Source organism: Saccostrea echinata, unplaced genomic scaffold (assembly GCF_033153115.1).
Source record: "Saccostrea echinata isolate AGI-Se365-2 ecotype Australia unplaced genomic scaffold, CSIRO_AGI_Sech_v1 ptg000032l, whole genome shotgun sequence".
NCBI classification, from domain to species: domain Eukaryota; kingdom Metazoa; phylum Mollusca; class Bivalvia; order Ostreida; family Ostreidae; genus Saccostrea; species Saccostrea echinata.
Genome location: NW_026889781.1, coordinates 5,251,612 through 5,275,812, shown reverse-complemented (window position 1 = coordinate 5,275,812; position 24,201 = coordinate 5,251,612). Strand labels below are relative to the sequence as shown.

The 24,201-nt window shown below is 34.5% G+C and overlaps 1 pseudogene; it reads right to left on the bottom strand.

The window, feature by feature from the left end:
- Positions 1–22,909: 22,909 nt before the first annotated feature.
- Positions 22,910–24,201, bottom strand: LOC133197873 (uncharacterized; annotated as a pseudogene).

The following is a 24,201-nucleotide window of genomic DNA, read 5'->3' as shown; positions in this document are numbered from 1 at the left end:
AAATAACTGTTGAACCCCCATTTCAGTCCTTCAAATAAATAATCTAAAAACTTTTAAAGAAAGGACAAGGTATGATAACGGCCAAATCTGGCCCCTTATCTGATGTAAAAATCAGAACACAGTTAAAATTGTGATAGTTTGTAGGTAAGAATTAAAAATGATGCTTGTTTTAAAACCAGCACTTATTTTGATTCAAAGCTTACACAGAGGCCACAAGAGGGTGTAGAAGTAGGTTATTTTCCAGAATTTCCTCAATTCTGGTCGCATTTTGTCAGATTTGAGATATTTTTAGCTCACCTGAGCCGAAGGCTCAAGTGAGCTTTTCTGATCAAAATTTGTCCGTTGTCTGTCGTTGTCGTCGGTGTCGTCGTCGTCGTTGTAAACTTTTCACAATTTCATCTTCTTCTCCAGAACTACTGGGCCAATTTCAACCAAACTTGCCACAAAGTATCCTTGGGTGAAGGGGATTCAAGTTTGTTCAAATGAAGGGCCACGCCCTCTTTCAAGGGGAGATAATAAAGAATTAGTGAAAAATTAATAGCATCTTTTAAAGATCTTCTTCTCAAGAACCAGAGGGCCCGGAAAGATGAAACTCACATGGAAGCATCCTCAGGTAGTGTAGATTCAAGTTTGTTCAAATCATGACCCCTGGGGGTAGGGCGGGGCCACAATGGAGGATCAAAGTTTTACATAGAAATATATAGGAAAAACTTTTAAAAATCTTCTTCTCAAGAACAGCAAAGCCATGATGAGTCATATTTATATGGAAGCATCCTCAGGTAGTGTAAATTCAAGTTTGTTCCAATCATGACCCCCGGGGGAAGGGCGGGGCCACAATGGAGGATCAAAGTTTTACATAGATATATATAGGAAAAACCTCAAAAAAAACTTCTCAGGAACAGCAAAGCCATGATGAGTCATATTTATATGGAAGCATCCTCAGGTAGTGTAGATTCAAGTTTGTTCAAATCATTACCCCCAGGGGTAGGGCGGGGTCACAATGGAGGATCAAAGTTTTACGTAGAAATATATAGGAAAAATCTTTAAAGATCTTCTTCTCAAGAACAGCAAAGCCATGATGAGTCATTTATATGGAAGCATCCTCAGGTAGTGTAGATTCAAGTTTGTTCAAATCATGACCCCTGGGGGTAGGGCGGGGCCACAATGGACTATCAAAGTTTTACATAGAAATATATAGGAAAAATCTTTAAAAATCTTCTTCTCAGAAACAGCAAAGCCCTGATTGATCATATTTATATGGAAGCATCCTGAGGTAGTGTAGATTCTATTTTGATCAAATCATGACCCCGGGGGTAGGGTGGGGCCACAATGGAGGATCAAAGTCTTAAATAGAAATACATAGGAAAATTTCCTCTGAAGAAGAACTGCAAAGCCATGATTAGTCATTTTGATATGGAAGCATCCTCAGGTAGTGTAGATTCAAGTTTGTTCAAATGATGACCCCTGGGATAGGGAGGAGCCACAATGGGGGATCAAATTTTTACAAAGGAATATATGGGAAATTTTTTTTAAAATCTTCTCAAGTACAACAAAGCCATTTCTTATATTGACATGGAAGCATCATCAGGTAGTTTAAAATTCAAGCCCCCCCCCCCCCCCCCAAGTAATCTTTTCAATACTGAACTGATTTGTGCTTTTAGCCAATGTGCTCAGGTGAGCGATGTGGCCCCTGGGCCTCTTGTTCACTTTGGGAAATATAGAGCACAAGACTGCCTATCTGAGATTTTTATACATAAGATGCATCTGATACTAGTGTATGAAATATATAAATTTGGTAGATAGGCAAGCTTGTGCTCTATGTTTTCTGAACCAAAATGTGCTGTAAAACCAATGAAAATGTGCATAAAATGAGAAAATTCGGAAACTGACATATTTCCTGACCTTCCTGTGGCCTCTGTGTATCCCATAACTTAGAAACAATACTCAATTTATGGCAGGGGTGACAACAGGTTTTTAACTGAAAAGCTGTTGCAACATTCTAAAAGACACCCCAAACCAGGGGCCAAAAAGGGATCTTAGCCTATCTTATCCTTTCTTATATGTTAGATTGCAAACAGTCATTGCTGTGTAAAGAAAAAATCCCCACATGACCCAATCACTATTTTTAGCCACAGCTGTTATTAGGCCAAAATAAAAAATACCTTTGTTTCCCCTAACACGACCGACCCACTTAAATCGTGCCGACTGAAAAGTTTTTTTAATAAGATTATTTAAATTTTTTTTTTTATTGTTTATCAAATTTATAAAATACAATTTCATCAAAATCCGTTTTTTATCAGAATGGCGGCTTTTGTTTTACTCTCATTTGGTGCCGACAACATGTGGCCACAGAGGGTTAGTTCGTGTTATAAAACAATGGTGACGTATCAATCTTATTATATCTTTAACTTATTAGAATCCTACACTCTTGAGGCATCTCGTGAATTAATGTACCATGACTAAGGAGTGTTAAGATGGTATTTAAAAAATTAACGTACGTAGTAAGCATAGCAAAGCCTAGCTCATGAGTAGATGAGGGGCGCTCCTTGTGAATACATATCAATAAATTTCACTGCATTTGATTCGCTTCGATCTAATAAACAGTTCATGTAAGATCCTATTTTTACTACATAGGACCATAGGAGTTGTAAATATGTCTTTGTATGATTATTTCATTTGATAAATATAATTCAGATGTCGTTTCATTATTCCTTTTATTTATAGGGTATTGACTCTGTGACTATAAAATTAGATATATGAAACTTTAATCATTTTAGATTTGGTTTGGTTGAATTATATATTTTTTATACATGTACATGTACACTATTTCCAAATAGTGTTGAAATCTTTAAAATTTGCTTATGGCACGGCTTCCTGAGATGGACAGTTTATTTTGCTTTAGTTAGGCCCTTGAAAACAGGTTGTTTCTTTGCTTTAAAATACCTTTAAAATTTGTTCGGCCGGTGGAAGGCTCCTAATTTAGACTTGTGAATTAATTTACCATACATGTTGCTTCATTTGTATGATATTAGGTTTAAAATTGGTTTCTTTTGTTCTTTCTTATTTATAAAGATATTTTTCAATTTTTCAGAATGTATTCCCAAACCTGCTGTCAGAAAAAAAAAATAATTTACCTACCTACCTACCCAACTTAAGATTTTTGGGTCGGGTTAGGGGAAACAAAGATATTTTTAATGATGGTCTTAACAAGTCGAGGTCAAAACTACTTTTGTTCAGTACAGTGTTTCAATATGATGTAAATAGTTATGTTTAGTATAGTTTTAAACTAATTTATTAATATTAACGATAATTATTTTATGAAAGTTTGTTGAATCTTTAAGGCTTATATTGCTCAAATGTCCTGATGAACCCGACTTGATTGGCAGGATCCCATCAAACAGTCTGTCAAAATTCAAGGTCACTGACAGAAAAGATATAAACTTCTTGTCCAGGATATCAGTTTGCAATGGAGAATCATTGAAGCTCATTCTTGGTACAAAGATTATTGAAGACCTGAGAGTGTGTCATGACCTTGGCCCATGGCAATTCTGGCAAGTTCAAGGTCACTGGCTTAAAAGGTATAAAACACTTGTGTAGGCTGTAACTTTGTAATGGAGAATCATTGGAAGCTCTAACTTGCTACAAAGATTGTTAATGACCTGGAAGTTTGTCTTGACCTTGACCAAGGTCATTCTGGCAGATAAGAGATAACATTCTTGTCCAGTCAGTAACTTTGTAACTGAGCTTTAATTTGCTACAAAATTTTTTTCTGACCTGAGGGTCATTTTGACAAGTTCAAGGTCTCTGGCAGAAAAAATGTAAATCTATTATTTTGAATTAATGGAGAAAAATTGGATGTCCATATTTCACTCTTAGATTACTCATGTCCAAAGATCTGTCATTTTTTAACCAAAGTCACTTTGGTAAGTTCAGGGTCACATTTACACATTCTAAATCAAAGAATTGCAGCAGGGTTATAACCTTATTATTTTGTGAGCTTGCTCACAGCACCTTTAGCTGACATGAGTGATGTAATAATTTTTCTCACTTTGTTTCAGGTCTACTGCATGTTGACAGCTGATACTTGTTCTCTATTTGCTCCGAGGGGCCTACTACACATTACCTCAGTTGTGACTGTACTCGTGCTGGCTTCTCTGATGTTAATTTCCTTTACCTGCACTGCATTAAACTTGGTCAATTCTGTTACTGTCGAACACCAACAGATGAAAATAAGATTTAGCTGATCCTACCAACATTGTGACATAAGCGGTCCAATGTCCAATATCTCACTCTGCAGTCAAACATCATTTTTTTTTATGAACGCTCAGTAAAACATTGGAAATGTTAGACTTTTTTAGTATTGAATTATATTGTTACATATTTTTAAAGTGATAACAATTCTTTTTATTGATGTATGTTTAAGTACTGTATGCAAAAATGAACATTGATGATATTAAAGGTGAGGTATTTATTTGTGATTTTTCTTCTGAATAAAATTTTATATCAATAATTTATGCTCTTGTTTATACAAACCGCATATGAGGCTTTCTATTCATTAGGAACTGGACCCATAATTATTTCCTTAAGGAGGAATGCCACACCAAAATTTTATTCCATTGGTCTTAAGACATCCATAATAAGGAAGCTCTAAACACTAATGAAAAATGCTTTTTGGGCTTTAAGAAATATATATCATATATAGGTGCACATACTCAGTGTATCAAGTTCATTTTCAACATAGGGTACCTGCCTTATTTCTGCAGAAAAAATGTTCAAAGACAATGAACTATTTGTGAACAGAAATCACTGTTGTTTACTTGCATCGGGAAAATTAATGGAAATAATGTATTCAATTACTTAATCTTGGACTAACATAACATTAAGAATACTTTAATTCATAAGAAATTGTGTCATTAACTGTAGAGTCCCATTTATACTATTTTTCTTCTAAGGGCAAATCACTCTAACTCAATAAAACTACCCTACAAATAGAACTCTTTAGTGTGCAGTGTTTAGAGCTTCCTTAAGTCATGGTTTCAGCATTGAAAGGCCTAGCTCTTAATTATTTTATAAGAATTTTCTCCAATTTTTCATAGAAAATGAAAAAAAAAAATGTTTTACTTGCAAATAAGATGCTTTATACTTAAAAATTTGATGTTAATGAATGCATAATATAAATATCTCATAAAATATGTGAAGAAAAGCCAGATAGACATTTTAATTTTTTTACTAATTTTTTTTTTTTAAAAAGTACATTATTTGTGAATATTTTCAAAACATATGGATAATATATTTAAAAAACACGTCACGGCTACAAAGGATATGTTAGACAATCATATTTGAAAAAGAAATTGAAACGAAATTGCGAAATTTTAGAGAAATTATTTTTTAAAAATTTTAGCCGATCCCGATCGAAATTAAACTGATCCCAACCAGAATTTTATAATACTTGATAATAGATAATATTTTCACAAGAAATACTAATTTGTTTAGGTGTAATACGCGTTAAAAAGTTATTGAACTTGATAAATAAATAAATTTCTTAGTGGTAAATACTTAAAGAAGGCAATAATTTCATCTTTATTTTGTGTAATTTTTGATCGGGATTGGTCTAAATATTGAAAAAAAAGTTTCCCTAAAATTTTGCAATTTCATTTCAATTTCTTTTTAAAATATGTTTGACTAACATGTTCTCCATAGTTCTGACTAGTTTTATGAAGATTTTATCCATAAGCTTAAAAAATATTCACAAATAATGTGTTTTATTTTCATAAATAAATTTTTTACTTAAAAATTTAAATGTCTATCCAGGTTTTCTTTAGATATTTTATTACACATTCATATTATGTATTCATTAACAGCAAATGCTTAAATTTGTTGTTTATATCAAAAATATTTGTAAAAAAAGCTTTCAAACAACTATATGTGTAAAAGTTTTTGGTTAGCAAAGATACATTTCATGCGAGAGGCGCGCCAGTCATTGTCAGATTATTTTTTTTTTAATATTCACTGGTATTAAGCCGATATCTGTACAGTAGGTACGCATATCCCAAGATGACGTCGAGCTTGACAGGTTCATGAGTTTACACCGCTTGATTTTGTTATTTTTGTCATATTTCATTAAATGAATCAAAGTGAATTGTAGATATATTGAGTCTTACAGGCCCGTACCGTAGGAAGCAATTTCAGTTTGGGGGGGGGGGGGGGGCACAGCCATACATTTTCAGTTGAGGGGGCACTATCAACTACCAAAAATTTCTTGACAAGCAAAAAAAAAAAAAAAAAAGGTCATCGGACGTTTTTATTGAGGTGGCACAAGTATATAGTATCTATGTTTTCTATAGTAATTTATATATCGGCAAAATTATTGGGGGGCACGGCCCCCCGTGCCCCCCCCCCCCCCCCCCCCCGGTTCCTACGGCCATGTCTTAACAATTAGCGACAAGCAGAGTTGAATAAAACCGACAAATAAATTATATAACTCGTATGAAGGTGATAAGCGTACCTTGATGTTTTGGACATAAAAACCATGTGTAAATATAATGATATCGGTACCTGCTAGTTTTGTTTTTTTCTAATTCTTTGCATTTTAACAATTTGCGCATAAATGTATCTGTCAAATATTTCACAGGAACGTAGCATCGTTTTTGAAAAAAAAAGGGGGGGGGCAGCAAGAGAAAAATAATCGACATACTCGAAAATCCTATTTCGTGGGAGGTGTAAGGGGGGAGGGTAGGTGTTCCATCTTTCAGTACCAAATTTTATTAATACATTACCCTGAATTGACTATACTGCAACAAAACAAGAGGCCCATGGGCCACATCGCTCACCTGAGTAACTTTGGCCATGCTGTTCTTTACCAGATTTCCCCCCTTTTAATATACCTATTGTGGCCCCGCCCAACCCCCGGGGGTCAAAATTTGAACAATTTAGAATCTACACTACCTCAGGATGCTTCTAAATATGTCTCAGCTTTATTGGTCGAGTGGTTCTTGAAAAGAAGATTTTTAAATATTTTTCTTATATATTTCAATGTAAAACTTGGATTCCCTATTGTGTCCCGCCCTACCCCAGGGGTCAAGATTTGAACAATTTATAATCTACAGGATGCTTCAATATAAGTTTCAGCTTTTCTGGCCCAGTGGTTCTTGAGAAGAAGATTTTTTAAGATTTTTCTTATGTATTTCAATGTAAAACTTGGATTCCCTATTGTGGCCCCGCCCTACCCCCGGGGGTCATGATTTAAACAATTTAGAATCTACACTACCCCAGGATGCTTCCACATAAGTTTCAGCTTTTCTGGCCCAGTGGTTCTTGAGAAGAAGATTTTTTAAGATTTTTCTTATGTATTTCAATGTAAAACTTGGATTCCCTACTGTGTCCCTGCCCTACCCCGGGGGGTCATGATTTGAATAGTTTATAATCTACACTACCCCAGGATGCTTCCAAATAAGTTTCAGCTTTTCTGGTCCAGTGGTTCTTGAGAAGAAGATTTTTTAAGATTTTTCCTATATATTTCAATGTAAAACTTGGATTCCCTATTGTGGCCCCGCCCTACCCCCAGGGGTCATGATTTGAATAGTTTATAATCTACACTACCCCAGGATGCTTCCACATAAGTTTCAGCTTTTCTGGCCCAGTGGTTCTTGAAAAGAAGATTTTTAAAGATTTTTCCTATATATTTCAATGTAAAACTTGGATTTCCTATTGTGGCCCCGCCCTACCCCCGGGGGTCATGATTTGAACAATTTAGATTCTACACTACCCCACCATGCTTCCATATAAGTTTCAGTATTTCTGGCCCAGTGGTTCTTGAGAAGAAGATTTTTTAAGATTTTTCCTATATATTTCAATGTAAAACTTGGATTCCCTATTGTGGCCCCGCCCTACCCCCGGGGGTCATGATTTGAACAATTTAGAATCTACACTACCCCAGGATGCTTCCATATAAGTTTAAGCTTTTCTGCCCCTGTGGTTCTTGAGAAGAAGATTTTTTAAGATTTTTCTTATGTATTTCAATGTAAAACTTGGATTCCCTATTGTGGCCCCGCCCTACCCCTGGGGGTCATGATTTTAACAATTTAGAATCTACACTATCCCAGGATGCTTCCACATAAGTTTCAGCTTTTCTGGCCCAGTGGTTCTTGAGAAGAAGATTTTTTAATGAACCCACCCTATTTTTGTCTTTTCTTGATTATCTCCCCTTGTAAAGGGACTTGGCCCTTTATTTTAACAATTTACACTCCCCTTCACCCAAGGATACTTTGTACCAAGTTTGGTTAAAATTGGCCCAGTGGTTCTTGAGAAGAAGTTGAAAATGTGAAAAGTTTACAGACGGACGGACAGACGGACGGACGGACAGACGGACAGACGGACGACGGACAACGGGTGATCAGAAAAGCTCACTTGAGCTTTCAGCTTAGGTGAGCTAAAAAAAGGGGGAGCTGCCCTTTCAATGAATGAAATATATGTAGATAACGAACGGTATTCAAGCTCAAATGTCCATTAAACAATACAAATGGGGAGCAAAGCAAACACGGACCTCTAAAATGTCAGAGGTGGGATCAGATGCCATGGAGGAGCGAGCATCCCCTGCCGACCGGTCATACCTGCCGTGTGCTCCTTGTCATGATCGTGAAATACGGAAAAAATCCGTCGACAATGAACCTTTTCAATCGTGAAAAGTAAATTTTGTAGTTTCAAGTCTGTAACAATGTTTTTAAGGTGGAGAGGGGTTGAGCCACAGGAAAACATTTAGGATTTTTTTTAAATGTTAAAAAAGCAAAATGTTAACAAGCAATAAAGGGAAATAGGCTGTTGACTATTTTACAAAACTTAAATTCTTAAAACTGAGAAAGGAGGGGAGGGTGGTGGTGGTGGTGTAATACTCTCATTTTCTTTTCTGCACGAAATATATTCTGTACAATACGGTGCAAGCGGTTCAACGCTACCACAGAAAAGTGTGGAAAGTGTGTGTTTGGGGGGGGGGGGGGGGAGGGGGGTGTCTCAGTATAAATAATACCATGCATACAGGTGTATCTGCAAAAGACGGATGAATCCAGATCCAAATCTTACGTAGAGAAAGAATACAGATACTTTTACATGTACTGGTAAATACAATGTATAAAAAATGTTTGTTTGTTTGTTTGCTTAGTTGTTTAACGTCCCTTCGAGAATGTTTCAATCATATTGAGACGCCAACACTTGCTGGTGGGAGGCTGCAAATTTAGACCTGTACTCGACACTTGCGGTTTTTGAGCAGAGAGAGATCTTTTTCGTGCCAGCATCTACTGCGACAAGGAACTTCGGTTTATACGGTTTTATCCTAAGGACCGGTCTCCACCTTATACAGTACGGAAATAATCCATACATTGTAAAAACAGTTTAGAAATGAGGCAATAATAATAATTATATACATTTTGTATGCTAGGAAGAGATGCAAAAACAGATATATTCGAGGAGCCGTAACATATTTGGAGATTCGACCGTACATTATTTCGCCTACCACAATATCGAAGTGTATGCTTCTTTGATAAAGTTCCAATATTTAATTACATTGTGACCCATATTCTTTTTCTTGAAATTTTGGGTTTTCTTTGGTGATTATTCAGATTTAGAGCGCTATAATCATTTCCTTTGATTTAATATATTGTATAAAGGTATATGTTGCAAATTTCTCTCTGCTTTATAGAAAAAATGTTTCCTTATCAAATCGGATAACAATTTTTTCTATTTTCTGGAGAAAGAGAGAGAGAGATTATATTTTCATGTAACGCATATCCAGTAACTCGATCACAAAATGACATGGTACATATATATCTTTTTTTTTCATCAGTGTTTCCATTTACGCGTTAAATATCTATTCTGCATTTCTGGATTAATCTGCATGAAGCTATGTTTAAAGACTTTATGTATATATCTTCAAATCATTTTAATTCACCAACAGATTGAAGGGGTATATAAGTATATCTATAGATGTAAACTCTCGAAGCTGTGGAGCTTTTCGACATCTGAGGATACGTGTATGCGTACCTACTGGTACGGATAAGGGCTTAATACCACTGATTTCGGTCACTGGAGGAGAGATTTTTTATACATGTATTTTCAAGAACAGATTCTTTATTTCCAAAATCTGCAAGCGTCCCTTTCTTAATTACCCCCCCCCCCCAATAGAATGAAAATTGTCGTGCCCTAAAAGATATTGATGATTTCTTTAAAAGAATAGATAGGATAGAAGTTTCTAATCTGAATTAAATTCAAACTATTCGGAAATTGAAATTATTATTTGTCTTCTGCATCAAGCGTATGAGAATAGCAAATTTGGATTGAAAATTAACTTCAACCTAGAATTTCAATCAATTTTTCTCAGACGTCCGACACGAATTCGTTTTCTATCACCAAATCATATGCGGCTTTTCCCCAACCAACTCAGAACCAGCAGCATACTTTGTACATATCTTAGGACTATCTTAAGATACGTCTTTGGATGTAAAACAAAAGCATCTTAGGAATATCTTTAGTTAAGATGTCGAAATTGGGGGGGAGGAGGGGCGTGGTCATGGGAACCGGTCCCCTTGGAATTTTTAGAGTTGTTGAAATGATATTAATAGTAAACCCAATCCCTCTAGAAAACACGGACCCCTGTTACAATGGCATAGAAAGTCACATACATTTATACATCTTCTGTATATCTATAAAGGCAAAGCGATTTAACAGCCCCCCCCCCCCCCCCTCCAAAACGAAATAGCTATATAAGGTATGGATAAGTTTATGATTTTTTATCCTTGCTTGACAATAATGTCTGAGTCTTCTTTTTTTTTTTGAGTGTGTGGCTGTGTACCCTCCTTCCCCCTCCGGAAAATGCCTGTATGCCTATTGATATGTATTGGTAATAATAAAATGTTTCAGAAATTTTATAAATAATCGCTATTCCCCGATTTTCATTACAAATTTTTTATCAGGTTTGTCCATTCTTATCCCTTTTTCGTGTATTGAGCTGTAATAGATATAATAGAGAAATAAAATTAAAAAAAACAGAAAAGAAAATCTATATGCAATTTTAAAAAAAAAAAAATATATTAATGGATAAGTCAATTTGAAAAAAAAAAGTTTTGAAGCATTCCCTTTTTGATAAACAATAAAAATTAATACTATAACATTATGATATATTTATAATTCACATATAAAGAACAATTGAGATTAGTAATAAGATTTATTTTCAAAATATCACTTCTTGTGGTTGTTCGTCCCCAGATGTAACAGACCCCCCCCCCCCCCCCCCGTAGAAAGATTGGAAAAGTTGCATCCGCGCCGTAGTCACGCTTATGAACGCTTTAACCTGCTACATGTTTCATTCATCAATTAATAAATGTATTTTCATTTCTGACTTTCTCTTTTCTATTTGTACGATTAAATGCATACATATACAGTGACACGGCACAGTGTCTACTTAATTGATTTAATTCATAAAAGAAATTAATATTTTTACAAAAACTATTGGATTCAATTACATAAACTCTGTAAATTCAATATATTCTAGTTGTTTTAATGGCACCAGCGCTTCTGATATTCATTTCCGAAAATGAAATTATAAAAGCAATTGGTAAACTAAAACGAAATAAGAGCTGTGGTGAGGACCTTATCCTTAACGAATTACTGATAGAATGTAAAAATTCATTATTACCCATCATAACAAAACTTTTCAACTCAATATTTAATTCAGGGTTTTTTCCTAGTGAATGGTCTAAGGGTTGTATAATACCAGTTTTTAAAAAGGGTGATCGTAATGATGCAAATAATTATAGAGGCATTACTTTAATTAGTTGTTTAGGTAAGCTATTCACTTCCATTTTAAATGCTAGGCTGCTAGAATGGGATAGTTTGAATAATGTTATTACAGACGCGCAGTTTGGATTTAAACCTGGAAATAGTACGGTTGATGCAATATTTGTACTACAAACATTAGTTAATAATTTTTTGCAGAAAAAGGGTGGCCGACTATATTGCTGTTTTATAGATTATCGAAAAGCATTTGATCTAATTGATAGAGCTAAAATGTGGTGTAAATTAGTTAAACAAGGTATAACAGGCAAAATGTTCAATATTATGTGTATTATATAATCGTGTGTTACATGTAGTTCATTGAGCTAATCCTTGCTTTGAAATCACGCTATCTGAATCCTCTAAATTTTACGTTTGTATCGGTATAATAAAACAGTTAAAAGTATATCATTGAGGGAGTTAGCAAGATTCCAGTTCCCCTCGACCAGGACTATTTCCCTCGGCTTCGCCTCGGGAAATAGTCCTGGCCTTGGGGAAGTGGAATCTTGCTAACTCCCTCAATGATATACTTTAACTACAAAATATTAACAATACAGAACTATTTATTTTTAGCGATGATGGAAAGCTGTATGAATCATTCAAATTACATGACAGCGCTGTTAGTATTTACTCAAAATTTTAGATGAATTTTGGATAGAAATGAACAGCGGCGGATCCAAAATTTTAGAAAGGAAGGAGGAGGAGAGCAGTTCACGGATGGTTTTCTTTGACAAAATAAAGAAAAGAAAAAAATTGTCCAAACTCTAAAATCGTATTTCCTGGGTTAGGGATACTACATGTAGTTCATCATTAGTCCTGAAACTATGTGCCTGGTCGTTACGTGTGGATAAATTAAAAGTGTATACTCTAAAAGAAAAAAAAACAACTCAAAGTTGGGGGGGGGGGGAAGGCATGCCCGACGCGCGCCAGAATGTGCTGGATCCGCCTTTGGCTACTTCTTTACTCTTCCTACCTCATCTTTCTTCAGATTCTATTTTAGTTTCGAGCCAGGAATACTGTACATATATGTGACGACCGGTGGATAACATTTCTCTTAGAATTCAATCTGCCAGAAACATTTTTGCTTGATACTATTAAAGAGTTTTGACTGTACACATTAAAAAAATCTTTGCTTGATTATAGCATAATCTATAGGAGTTTTGAAAAAAAAACTTAAACAATGTTGTTCAAATGCATTCTTAATTTCTGTTATCCATTTGACATTTTTCCTTATTCTTTCTTCATATATGCACTCAATATACAGTCACATGAATTTTTTGAGTTTAAGCTAAAATTTCAGTTTCCTTGAAAGAGGCGTTTTATGGGGTACATGATTTCACACCTACATGTAGGGCTTTCTTCCAAAAGTATGTATTTATTTTTTTTTTTTTTCACCTTCTTTGGCATATCTTATAAATATGCATCCTTGCTTGCACTTATTCACATGGTTTATTTGTCAATTTTTGGAATTTTTTAAAAGTTAGTGTAGCATTTGCATTCAGAATAGCACACAGCACCTGTATGGAATTAGCATCTAGCACCTGCATGGAAATATCACTTACATGTAGCACCTACATAAATGAACGTAATTTTGAATATCGACGCCCACATTACCCCCACATTCATGTACATATATAGTTCTGTCCTGTGATATACAGCTTTCTATATCATTTGTCTACTAAATTATATATACATATATTAATTTCAGAATATATTTACTGAAACCTTGTTATTTTTTTCAATGAAGAACGTTCTTTTGAAAAATAAACTAAGATTAGAATAATAGTATATTTACTGAAAAATTGAAAAGGGGGGCTAAACCAACCCCCACCCCCAAAAAACGTGTGGGGACTATGCCCCAATTTTCAAAGCCTATATTATATCTATCTTTGAAAAAATAAGTTTGGGAGGCTTCCCCCTCTAGCCCTCCCTCCGGTTCCGAAGCCTATGTTACGAGTTTATTACGCATCGCTTCTTATCATCAATATTCCACATTATCAATTTCTATAATGTAATATTAAGAAAGACTTTAATTTTATTTCTTTCTTTCCTTGGTGTTTTTTTTTCTCTATTTATCTATAATTTATTCATTTTGAGGGAAAGTTCATCCTAACTTAAAAGATTGAACAAAAATTCCCAAAAAACATGGGGCCAAAGTATACTTGTAGTTTGAGTAAAAAATCAATCCATGTCACTTTGGATAACCAGTAATTAATAAATCCGATATGGTTTCTATGGCATGTCAAACGTTGCAATATTCGATCTTTTCCATTTGTATTGTATAACTTTCTATTTGTATTGTATAATTTTTATTTGTATTGTATAATTTTTCATTTGTATTGTATAATTTTTGATTTGTATTGTATAATTTTCAATTTGTATTGTATAATTTTTATTTGTATTCTATAATTTTCCATTTGGATTTTATAATTTTCCATTTGGATTGTATAATGTTTATTTGTATTCTATATTTTCCATTTGTGTTGTAAAAAAAATCATCTGTATTGTATAATTTTTCGTTTGTATTCTATATTTTCCATTTGCATTGTATAATTTCTTATTTGTATTGTATAATTTCTTATTTGTATGCGATAATTTTTCATTTGTATTGCATCCAAGGATTGTTTATTTATTTCGTTACGAAGGATGTCATTGGTCATAAAATTTAGTCTGTATAAAGGTCTCAGGTGCCCATCACAAACTTAGTCTGGTACCCTTCCCACAATTCCGATCGCGCACTCTCTACAAACACAAACTCGGCTCCTCTATTTGCGGTGCATGCTAAGGGACGGCCATTTGATTCTCGGGGGGTGTCGAATCAGATTATTTATTTTCATTCTCTCGCAGGAGAGAATATTTATTTCCAATATGACCAGAGACAAGGAGAAAAACAAAAAGAAGAAAATCCGCCCAAACCCGAAAACTCAGTTTTTTGGGGGTGGGGGTAGTTACCACCACTCAAGGTCCTACCAGCGCTCCCTTTTTAGAATCCAATGACCGTCTAACATGCACGCAAATACATATGCCGCCAAAATATGGCTGAAATATTGCCGACTCGGCGTTAAACAATAATCAATCAAGCAAGCAAGCAAATACATATGAGCCCAGTTTGCTTTGAGCATCCGGAACATCTTCAACCCGATACAGGCTGAAACTTGACCAATGAAATCCTTCGTAACGAAACAAATAAACAGTCCGCGGATACAATACAAATGAAAAATTATCGCATACAAATAAGAAATTTTACAATACAAATAAGAAATTATACAATGCAAATGGAAATTTATACAATACAAATAAAAATTATACAATACAAATGAAAATTTTACAATACAAATAGAAAATTATAAAATACAAATAAAAATTATACAATACAAATGAAAAATTATACAATACAAATAGAAAATTATAAAATACAAATAAAAATTATACAATACAAATGAAAAATTATACAATACAAATAGAAAATTATACAATACAAATAAAAATTATACAATGCAAATGGAAAATTATACAATGCAAATGCAAAAGATCGAATATTGCAACGTTTGACATGCCATAGGTTTCAGTTTTACATGATTTCTCGTAATTATGCGTAGAAAGGTTTGTAATCTATATAGAAAAGGAGGAAATATAACGCATTAAATTATATGACAATTCTACATTGTAAATACATTCAACTATGGAAACCTAAATTATTGTTATACAGTACTTTTAGTAATGACAAGGAGGGTCCCTGTCATCCGGTAGTACTGCCATAGGGGGTTGTTTATGGACTTTTGTTGCGAGGATAAACCCTTTCATGGCAGTGCATGTCCATGGAAGATTTATATTTTCTTCTCAAAGATTTGCTTTTGCATTATGAAATGCATGTAATGAATTATAATATCTAATAATATCTATTTTCATGAATGTAAATAAAGGAAGAAAAAAAACACTATGGAAACCTAGCTCTTTATATCTGTTCTATAATGCTTTTTTTGGGGGGGGGGGGGCAAATGCCATTAAAATCATCAGACTTTGTAAGTTCACTTATTATTAAAGTAGTACTATCGTACTATCAAGGAACGGCATTAATAAAAAGGGTGTTGCAGTTCTTTTATTATTTTCCTTTATCGGCAAAAATTATGAAAAATCTAAAACAAAAGCCGAAAACTAAAAAGTGGAGAAAAAATTGGCTTGAGGGGTAGTCACACCTTATAGCTTTTAAGCTGTGTATGATCTCTCGAAAATATTGGCTTTCTTTAGTAGAAATCCTTCTCTAGATCCAGTTTTTCCGGGGAACCCCCCCCCCTCTAAAACTATTTTCCCGGGAAATACTTGAGGGGGAGGGGGGTTTCTAGCGTACAAAGTCGTTACTTTTGCTGGTTGGAACAATGTTGAGGTCTACATGAATATTTTATGTGTTTGAAGGGTCGAAGAAGGTCTTGATTAAAACTTTGTAAATTAAGATTTATGTCCGACGCTTTCAACCCCCAACCTAACACCCCCCCCCCCCCGCCTGTGTATGACGAATGATGACCCTTATTTTCAACACACATGGCGCACGTTCTTACAGAGCACCGTAAGAATGATTGAAAACGAGAAATGTGTTTCCTAACTTTGTTTACATCTCTTTTGTGGGGGGATAAGCAAAACGTCCTCTATCGGATAACACATTGTCCTCGCAAGGTTAACACACCGTCCTCTCAAGCTTAACACACCGTCCTCTCACGGTTAACACACTGTCCTCTCAAGCTTAACACACCGTCCTCTCACGGTTAACACACCGTCCTCGCAAGGTTAACACACCGTCCTCTCACGTTAACACAACGTCCTCTTACGTTAACACAACGTCCTCTAAAGCATAGTGAAAAAATCATGCTTTAATTTTCAAAATACAACATAATGCAACCCTCCATCGTGTAACTAGTGCCAAACCTTATAAATATACCAAATCTTGAAAAAAATATCCCAATTAGAAAGTATGGTCCTCAGAGGAAGGTGGGGTGTCATAGTCCTCGAATGGTCGGTGATGCATGTGAGGGTGTGTGTGTGTGTGTGTTTAATCCTTTTCTTTAAAGTCATGTTCAGGTATAAAGACTTAGGTTCACTTTATGCATAAAATGGCCCTGTGGATACACAATTTATTGAGTAAAACCCTATGTCCCATTTCCAATATCAATGTAAAGTAAAGACTTAATGCTTTCAGTTTGTATAACAAAGTTTCCTGTAAATAGCCCAGGTATTGATGAATGGGTCGTGTGAAATTGCAATGTTCTTGAATTTTGCAGAAAACAGGTGTACTTGAGAACCTTCAGCAAAGAATTAAGATATAAGCACACCCTTCGATCCAAAATTTAAAATATGTTTTACAATCTTCATAAGCAGTTCTGTCGTTATATGTTTGCACATTTTGGATCAGAGGTTGTGCTTATTGAAAAATAGCATCATCTCCTGGCAATTTTTGAAGAAATATTCAGGATATGTTAATAATGACGCAATTTATGGCGACATAATGCATTGACTAGCAAGAAAATTACGTCATTTTTAGTAGATATTCAATCACCAAGGGTTCAAGTGATATTTATTGGCTTGTCGACAAAACAATACAGTTTTAATTTCTCAGAAATTCTCAGGGCCAAAAAAGGCCCAAAGTGGTCCTTATTCTTTCAGTATCCCGACATCAACAGAACTTTCCGAAAATGTTGAAATATTCGAGGTATCAAGATATCACAGTTGAGACTGACGTCCAAGTTTTCTACGCGAAATATGACTTATTTACTACATACATGAATTCAATATAGTCAGCAAAATGTTTCCTTACATATTTCACGGTCATCAAAGATTTTACATGAATCTTCGTTCTTTTTTCCCGCTCTAAAAATTCCCAGTGCTTTTATTTTTCATCTTTCTCTTCTTGATTTTTTTTGTTGTTGTCTTTCGATTGGTGGTAATGTGGTTGGTGATTTTAAACATTTTCCTAACATTTGAATATGACACCCATAACCATTTGTTACTAGTCCCTTATTTTGGGAATTTCTTTACGGCCTTATCTATTATTAGTCTGTTATTTTTTCTGCACGTTTTATAAATATTTTCTATCATTTTGGATGAGATAATTATTTTTAGTTTACTTATATAGGAAATAATAATAATAATGTGGGGTTAACCCCTACATAATATCACTGTCGATGTAATTGTTATTATCTTCAACATTGAGTATAATTCTCTTGGAAAAACTCCACATAACCCGTATTTAATTCTTAAACATATTGCAATAGCCGTGTTTCGAGTTCATCAGGAACGTTTTTATTTCTCGTTTAGTCACGTCATGTCAAAAATGTTCAGCAAGGAAACTTCCGGTTTCATAGCGTCTTATAGCTATGGCAGAACGAGTCAATTTTTTCCGGCTTTCAAGTGCCAGATCTTAAGAAAAATCTGCAAGATAGAGGGATTAGCTGCAGCATAGGCAGGAAAATAGATCTTGTGCGTTTATGTGAGCTTGCTGAGGAACTTCATCTTGAGGTAATCGTTCGTTCACTGAAGCATTAACTGATCAGCTGATTAATACATTTCGTAGTCAGAACCGAGAACGACAAAAATAAAAGTATCTACCTTACAGTTTATAAATTAAAAGATATATTTTATTCAAATTTATTTTATTCATGGATGTTTTTTGTGGTTTAGCATAACCTGGTTAAACATATTATCATTCACCTTTCTGTATAATGATGACATAGGTTTTGACATCTACAAATGACGAAGAAGAGTACTCCGTGTTTGATGCAAGGCGCAGGACAGTGACAGTGGGAGACAAGAAAATTATTTTGGACCCTGTAAATGCTGTGGCCGATTGGTAAGACTTTAATTTTTCACACTTTATATAAAATTATATCTATTGACTGAGCTATCAAACCAAACAATTCGGGTAACATACACCTAAACTCACCTCAGTTTTCACAAAGTGAAATGTCGAGCCCACATGATAGAGGCCTATTAAGAACATTTTAATAGCAATTTAACAATTAAGAAGTTGGAAGTTTAAATATTGTCTATGTATTAACCAACTACTTTTGCAGGAGTAAGGATTTGGCCAGTATACTAGACTTTGAATCGTGTGATGTTTTGGTATACTTAATGAGGTGGTGTGGGTGCGCAGTACAGTTAAGGTGCCAAATGGAAATATCGGTGAAATTTTTAGAAAGAAAATACATTCTTTACACGGATGAGCGTTTCTTTCTAGCACTTTACTATTATCGGACAAATGCATTGTGGTTGAAAACTACATATTGAGGACGATTAGATTTCTTATTTAGACTTGTCACGTGATGTGACAGTCACGTGATTTTAACAAATATACCCGAAGTATTGAGGTCATCTATAAATTCTAATATTGCAAGGGCATAACCAAGTTAAAAATCTAAGTTTAATATATAATTATTTTCAACACTTTGTAGTTTGTGAAAAGTGCTGCGAACCTATATAGATTCAACTATCTAATTGCTAAAATTACATTTGTTAGACCGTATGTTGAATATTTTGCTGGTCAAGTACATTAAATATAGATATAATTAATTCATTTGCAAGAATTCAACAGGTTCGCAGCACTTTTCAAATATCTTCATACTTCTTGAGTTTATGTGTAAAAGCTTGTCATAATTCATTGAGGGTATGTCCTTGCAATATGTCGATTTATTACGACCCTTCTATTACCCTTCAATGAATCTGCATACAAATATACGACAGTATCGCTTGTCTAGGGAATGTACGGGAAGTATATGAATAAAATCATAAAATAGACATCGCATTTAAGTTAATGGCCTCTTAAATATCAACAATTTATATTTTATTTAATTACAAAATACATTTTTCATTGTATAAATATAACTTGATCCCCCTCTCACTGCATACAAACTGCGTCAAATTTTACGATATGACGTCACATTGACAAGTGCATTGCGATCAGTGAATTGTTTATATATTGCTGTGTGGGATTTAACCAACGACAATAATGCATACACTAGTAAGTATTGATGTAGTTTAAAGCCATTCAACAGTTTAAAATAGCAAATAATTTCATTTTGTGGTAATTTGAAGAACTTACATTTTTGTGTGATGTCATAGTAAGCATTTCCTGTATAAATTAGGCCCCGCCTCCTTACTGCAGCCTTAACTGTGCTGCGTGGAGTCACGAACGACTATGCCTTTATAAGCAAGATAATGGGTATCGGTTACACATGGCTTGCCATATTGACGATGTCAAGGTTGCCTATCATGTCCACCAAGAATACTTTTACTTGAGGGCAACTTGCATGCCTGAGACAAGACAGGCAGCCCTACCTTATGATGTATGGATCTTGGCGAAAAAGACGACAGGAGAAATTTTGTCTGGTGGATGCACTTGTGTGGCGTAAGCACATTCCAGTTTTTAGGTAACCTCATGTGAAATACACGTTGTTCTCCGTTTCCATGAAAGCATAATCTCTTAAAACTGATACAGCATATTTAATAATGTGAAGTCGCAGTCTAATTATTGAAATTCAACTTCATTAGAAGGAATTTACAAATAAAAAATAAACAATTTATCTCAAAAATCTTAATTCTTATATTATTTTTTCAGGGATAATGGAACTTGCAAACATTGTGTTGCTTTTCTATTTTCACTAATAAGTTTTTGTGAGAGACACAGAGACCGAGGAACAGAGGTAGGCACTGATAAGCAGTGTAACTGGGATAAACCTAGAAAAAAATCTAACCCCCAGAAGATCATCGACATAGACATGAGAGTGGACCAGACACATCCCCAACCAACATCTGCTACTGTTTACTGGTATGACCCGACAGTTCCCAGTCAAGGTTCCCTGGCCAACCACGAGAAGGACTTCTATGAATTTAGTAGAGGTACAGGGGCTCTTCTTTTACAGACACTTTATGACAAGTCTTTCGAAAGTGATGATGATGATGATGATAATAATGTTGTACTTCCATCGATGTCAGATGTCTGTAAGAATATGCAACCCCCTTATGACATTTTTTCAGTTACTGAAAAATTGAAGAGTATTTTTGATAAGAAAAAAATCACTGAAATTGAAGATCACACTGAAGGGTAGAATGAAAATCATGAATGGTTTGAACACAGAATTGGTAGAATTACTGCCTCACAATTTTCATCAGGTTTGCATTTTAGATTTACAGAAAATGAAGAGAATTATATTTCAAAAATGATTATGGGAAAAACTTCAAAAGTATCTGAACCTTCTCTGGCATTTGGTAAGCTACATGAACCGGTCGCTAGGCAGCATTATTTTGAGCAGTATAAAAAACAGCACAAACATGCAGAGATTAAGTTATGTGGTTTATATGTAGACTCAGATTGTTCATTTTTAGGGGCTTCTCCAGATGGTGTAATTAAGTGCAATTGTTGTGGTGAAGGATTACTTGAGATAAAATGTTCCTTCTTGTATCAAAATAAAATGCCCAAAGATGCTTGTACTGATGACCATTATCATGTTGTCTTCGACGAAAATGAAAATATAAGACTGAAATTTTATTCTCCATGGTATGTACAGATTCAGGGCCAACTAGGTGTGTGCCAAAAACAGTGGTGTGTTTTTTTATTTTACACAAAAAAGGGCGTTATTATTGATCGTATATATTTCGATGAACACATATTTAAGAGAATTATTGGAAAAATCTCAGAATTTTTTTTAAAAGTACCTGTTTAGAGCACTAAGACAATAGTAAAAATAATTATTATGTATTTAAAGTCTCAAACATACATTTTCAACTCTTGTAAAAATGAGACATTATGAACAATTTTCTTACTTTTTATTTGATTATCATTCAAGAAATATATGCTACTTGTTACATTGAACATGTTGAAGTTCTTATACATGTATTTTATATCAGAAGTGAACACAATAAAAAAAAATATTTCTGAACACAGATGTCAGTTATACATGTAAGTATACATTCCAATATGGAACATCAATTTCTTACTTTTTGACCAAAGGTTTTTGAAGATTACAAAGAAATGCACATATGACAAGCATTTGATCAGCAAGTGGTTTTAAATTTGTTGGCATGGTGTTGGACATCATATGAAATGTTTTTAACCTTCCTATAGCCCTCTCTACATGGATGCGGAATTTTGCAATGTTTCTTGTTTTAAGTATTTCCGAGGCAGACAAATACTTACCTTTACCCCAGGAACAGTTCTTTGTGAATGGGGGTATAATAAGTCTAGCTCTCCGTTGAAGCAAAAGATCCCTGATCAAAAATCCCCTGTCTGCCATTATTTCATCTCCAGCTTGTATGTTGTCTAGGAAACCACTTTCCTTAGTGATATACGTATCGGAATCATTGCCGCCCCACAAGTTTGATACAAATGTAAATGCACCAGAAGGTGACACACCTACCAGTACTTTTTAAGTATCATGTTGTTTATAGGAGCTAAATGTCTGAGACTGAGCAGTTGGATTTCTTGGTTTTTTGATGAAAAATTCAGTGCAGTCAATAATACAATTTACATTTGGAAATTTAGCTCTGAAAGATGAAGGCATGAATTTTTTAATTACATTTCTTGAGGGCCATTTTAATAAAGGTTTGAAGACTGTACACATGAAATTGATCCAGGTGGTGAAGACATGAGGAACTCCTGAGGTGGATACGCCGAATAAATCTGCCATGACAAATGTAGTTAAAGCTAGTCGCAATCTGACCAGAGTTAAAACAAACTCCTGAAACCTGCTGAGCTTCCTCTTTGGGCCCGACTTTGCATTTAGACTGTCTTTCTGATAAAGTTTCTTTGTAGCACTCCCTTGTCCTGACCAATACTTCAAAGTTGGTGAAGCCTTTTCCAAAATATCTTAATAAATAAAGGTGAAAGTTTTTTTTATTAGAAAATGTTATTTAATTATAGAAGATTAGATATTGACAAAATTTTGTAATATTAAAGAAGCTATATCAACCTTTCAAGTGTTGTAAAAGACCATATATTAACATTTATAATATCACTGAATTTAGTGTGCACCAGTTCATACCATATAAACCATTTAGGATTTTCTTTGATGGTAGTCCAGTATACATCTTTCATATTACATTTTTGTCATCCTTCACAACTTTGTTTATAGAAAGCTCTCTCATGAGTTTCTCAGGATCCTCCAGTTTGGTCGACTTCTCCTCGAGAACCTTGATATCTGCAGTAGTGAGTGAGGTTTGGATTCCTATATCTCTGGTTAACATGTCATTACTGCAAAAACTACCACTGATGTAGCAGTGGTCCATGTCTACATGAGTACCTATAGTATATTTTAAATGTAATTTTTTGTGCAGTAAGCTTACCTCTCTTTAAGTTGCCAGAATTTTAAAATATGACATTTGATGGATAGCCATTAAAAATGTTAATAATTCTTTAAAAATAAAAAAAATTTCACCTGTGTCAGGAAAAGATCCAGCTGTTGGACGCTCATGATCACTCACTTCTATTTCTTGAGTTATTGGCCAACTTCCATTCAATTCTCCAGAAACAAAAATGGAATTGTCATTAATAATCTGCGAATGCTGAAAAATAATAATCCTTAATTTAAAAAAAAATTAAAATTCAGTTTTCAAAAATACGATTGATACTTGTGCACAAGTTTTGTTACTGAATTTTATATCAGCAAATAATCTTACGTACAAGTACTCTTTCACTGGCAGCCAGGGAATCCACTGGGGGAGGAATTGAGATTTCAGAATGAGGGACTTGTACAATACTCTGTTTCCTCTTGGATATAGAAGTTGTTGAACGAATCTAAAGATAACAAATTATAAGCACTCAAGACTATAGTATGTGTATCTCTAAATTGTAATACTCCATACCTATTTAAAATGATAAAAGCTCAAACAGTTCTCAATTTTGTGCTTAATCCTACAATATATCATAGCACATTATCATTTTCCAGTTATTTTGATGCAGGTTTGTAGAGCTGTAATCTTGATTTTAAATTACATCAAAAGGAAATAGTGTGCACAACTATGCCAGGCAGGCAGGCACCAGTCATTCGATACGTACAGTCATGATACCTGATACTAACTTTGGGATGTTTAATAATCAAAACCATAACAAACCTTCAGACTTTTCTTAAAATTATTATATGCAAAGAGCTCTGGGTATGGATGATTTTCTGTTGGTCTGCCTTCCTTAAAATGAAGAGAGCATACTCTATGATTTCTCGTTGGCTCATAATTTTCTCTTCTCAAGAGGTCCAGCCAGCGTTTTCTTTGTGCAGGCGCTTTTTTCTGGGTTGGAAAGGGGTAAAATCTTACATTTTTCATGTAACCATATCTTCCCCTTTTTCTTTCATCAGAATTGCATCCCTCCGCAACGCAAAAATAGGATTTTGTGTCAGACGACAT